This window comes from Dendrobates tinctorius, unplaced genomic scaffold (assembly GCF_039654945.1).
Source record: "Dendrobates tinctorius isolate UK_male_01 unplaced genomic scaffold, ASM3965494v1 ptg000010l, whole genome shotgun sequence".
In the NCBI taxonomy this organism is placed as follows: domain Eukaryota; kingdom Metazoa; phylum Chordata; class Amphibia; order Anura; family Dendrobatidae; genus Dendrobates; species Dendrobates tinctorius.
Window position 1 is genome coordinate 8,864,684 of NW_027361678.1, and position 3,924 is coordinate 8,868,607.

Here is a 3,924-nt window from a genome sequence, read left to right on the forward strand (position 1 = left end):
ACGGCAATTGAATGATATCAACACCTGAGTAAATGTCAAACTTAGCAAGCTAAAATAAGATAGAGCATGTCCGAACGGGCCGAGGGGTCCGGCTCCAGTATGGAAAAAACAAATACAACCGGGAGAATCACAAGAAAGCTCAAGGGGGTATCTCCTTTTCCGTTCCAGATTTCCCTCTTTTGGGAGTCAAGCGTCTCTTTCCCAAGACCCAGTCCCCCTGTCCTCCAGTAAAAGCATGGACAGGGGGAGGTGTGCGATGATCCATGTCTAGAGGTAGCCAGGAAGGAATGTCCATAGGGGCAATGCCAAAAGCGTCCCATATTTTGGGTAAATCTTCAGGGGTCCGAACCATTATTTGCCTACCATCTCCTTGTATAGATATACCAAACGGAAACAGCCATTTATATAAGATTTTACGCGAGCGTAACACCTCCAGGAGGGGCCTTAGGACTCTTCTTTTTGCAAGGGTCGACGGCGCAACGTCCTGATAAAGATGAATAGCAGATCCCTCATAAGAAAGATTTTTAATGTCTCTTGAAGCAGACAAAATAGCATTGGTATCCAAATAGCTCAATAGGCCGCAAATCACATCCCTCGGAGGTTCCGTTGGTTTCGGCTTTGGTCTAAGCGATCTATGCACCCTTTCTATTACAATTCGGTCACATGTTTCTTGTGGGATTAAGAGGGCAAAGATCTCTTTAGTAGCTTTTTCTAATATCTCTGTGGAAACACTTTCAGGCAAGCCTTTTATCCGTATGTTCTTTCTGCGACTCCGATTTTCCTGATCCTCAAGGGCCAGAAAAGAGTTGTTAAGCTGTACTCTGTGGTAATCTAGATGCTCTCTCATGGCATTGGAGTGGCTAATGATAGAGGACTGAGAGGACTCCAAAGACTCCACTCTATTACCAATGTGTAACAAGTCCGCTCTCATACCAGATATTTCATTAACCAATGGTTTCATAGCCTGTGCTAATAATTTTTTAAAAAACGATCTAGAAAGTTTCCCAGAGTCTGATTGAGTGACATCGCTGCCAGAAGCATCGTCACTGGAGTCCGAGTCCTCGGCATGCTCCTCCTCCACAACTTCTACAGGGAGCCTTTTAGCATTAGGCTTAGACGTAGCAGATTTGTTTTTCAAAAATTTATCCATTTCACCCTGTTTGCTTCGATACACCTCCGCAGCCAGCGGTTTTGCACGCTCTTTATTAGTTTTGACCATTTTGCTCAGTTGAAGCGTGCCTAAAATTTACCACCCGTGCGTCAAGAAAAGTCTAGTACAGCATTTTTCTATATAAAAATAACCCCATGTAACTTGGAGGGCGAGGGGTTAATAATTGGAAACATCCGCGGGGATCTGCTGGAGCCGGTAGAGACAGGGTAGCGCCAACTCTCCACTGCTGCGTTTCAGAAAAGACACAATGTTCTCCTCACCAGGGTCTCATAAATCAGCAGACAGCAGCACTTCTATGTGGGGGGAGCGACATCCCCCGTTCCAAAAACAACGCAGGCCTTGCAGAAAGTCTCAGCAAAACCGGGGGCCGTCAACAACCTGTCTGGCCCAGAGCCAGCACCCTCCTCCACCGCATGCAGCGACAGCAATCCCCGCAGGCCCCACAGACAGCTCACCGGGGGTTTCCTCTCACCGTCTTGTGCTCCAACGGGCGAGACCGCTCCCTGTTCCGTGGTCTCACACCTCTACCAAGGGCCTCCTGCGGTCCGGATCTCCAGGTCTTGTGCTCAGGGGGATATATAAAGATGGCGCCCGTCTCCCTCCAGCGCCGCAGCACCCTCCACGAGGCCGCTCAGCGCTCCGGTGCCACGTCTCCACACCACCCCTCACCTTCTTCTCCAAGCCCGGGGCACTCTAAAAATCCTTTTTGCTGCTTTTATCCGGGCCAAATAAGGCAATGTTGTGGCTAGGAGCAGGAGCTGCCATAAAACACGTCCTCCCTGTGTGAGATCCAGGCCACGCCCCCGTCACAAAGATATCTTAGGTACAGGTCTATAGACCTAAATTACTTCATCGTAACCAACTGTGTACTTATAGATAGAATAAAATATAACCTTTTAATGGTTTTCATTAAAAACTTCAACCAAACAAAAGTGAAAAACCAGAATAGAACCACCATCACCCAAATGGCAACACAGAAAAGAGCCAGGGGCCATGCCTAACCTTGGTCAGCTTACTGTACCCTGTCTGCCTTGCAGCGGAGGTTGGCACCCATTCAATAGGTGCAAATGGCGCACCAGCTCCTCGGTGGTTGACCCTTCTAGACTTATAAGGCCCTGGTAAAGGAGTAAAGAAAAGAAAATGGGGACACATATATTGGGTACATTGCTTGATCTATATATATATCAATGTGTAAATCATGCTATAACACACTAGAAGGGATAGTAAGGGTCAGATAGGCTATGTATCTAAAATGGCCATAAGAGCCATCTATATGCAATAAGGCCCCAGATTGATAAAGTGCAGAAGGGAGCAGTGAACTTCAATAGTCTCATGAATGGAAGTCTGACAATTTCAAAATAGGGGGCTCTCTCTTATATTGCCCCTGCCTACCAGCAGAGGTTGGCACCCTATGTAAGCACAAATGGCGTCCCCGCTCCCAATGGCTGACCCTTCTGTTCCTAATTACAGTTGTGGCCAAAAGTATTGACACCCCTGCAATTCTGTCAGATAATACTCAGTTTCTTCCTGAAAATGATTGCAAACACATTCTTTGGTATGATCTTCATTTAATTTGTCTTAAATGCAAAAACACAAAAATAATTGTCCTAAAGCCAAATTGGATATAACCACACCAAACATAAAAAAGAGGGTGGACAAAAGTATTGGCACTGTTCGAAAAATCATGTGATGCTTCTCTAATTTGTGTAATTAACAGCACCTGTAACTTACCTGTGGCACCTAACAGGAGTTGGCAATAATTAAATCACACTTGCAGCCAGTTGACATGGATTAAAGTTGACTCAACCTCTGCCCTGTGTCCTTGTGTGTACCACATTGAGCATGGAGAAAAGAAAGAAGACCAAAGAACTGTCTGAGGACTTGAGAAACCAAATTTTGAGGAAGCATGAGCAATCTCAAGGCTACAAATCCATCTCCAAAGACCTGAATGTTCCTGTGTCTACTGTGTGCAGTGTCATCAAGAAGTTTAAAACCCATGGCACTGTGGCTGACCTCCCTAGATGTGGACGGAAAAGAAAAATTGACAAGAGATTTCAACGCAAGATTGTGCGGATGTTGGATAAAGAACCTCAACTAACATCCAAACAAGTTCAAGCTGCCCTGCAGTCCGAGGGTGCAACAGTGTCAACCCGTGCTATCTGTCGGCATCTGAATGAAAAGGGACTTGTATGGTAGGAGACCCAGGAAGACCCCCAGTTCTTACCTCGAGACATAAAAAAGCCAGGCTGGAGTTTGCCAAAACTTACCTGAAAAAGCCTAAAACGTTTTGGAAGAATGTTCTCTGGTCAGGTGAGACCAAAGTAGAGCTTTTTGGGCAAAGGCATCAACATAGAGTTTACAGGAGAAATAAGAGGCATTCAAAGAAAAGTACACGGTCCCTACAGTCAAACATGGCGGAGGTTCCCTGATGTTTTGGGGTTGCTTTGCTGCCTCTGGCACTGGACTGCTTGACCGTGTGCATGGCATTATGAAGTCTGAAGACTACCAACAAATTTTGCAGCATAATGTAGGGCCCAGTGTGAGAAAGCTGGGTCTCCCTCAGAGGTCATGGGTCTTCCAGCAGGACAATGACCCATAGAACACCTGTGGAGAGATCTAAAAATGGCAGTTTGGAGAAGGCACCCTTCTAATATCAGGGACCTGGAGCAGTTTGCCAAAGAAGAATGGTCTAAAATTCCAGCAGAGCATTGTAAGAAATTCATTGATGGTTACCGGAAGCAGTTAGTCGCAGT

The 3,924-nt window shown here is 46.0% G+C and overlaps 1 long non-coding RNA gene across 1 annotated transcript in view; it reads right to left on the bottom strand.

The window, feature by feature from the left end:
* Nucleotides 1-3,924, bottom strand: part of LOC141098575 (uncharacterized) — a 105,487-nt gene that overhangs the window by 34,812 nt on the left and 66,751 nt on the right. The gene's annotated exons all lie outside the window — the stretch shown is intronic.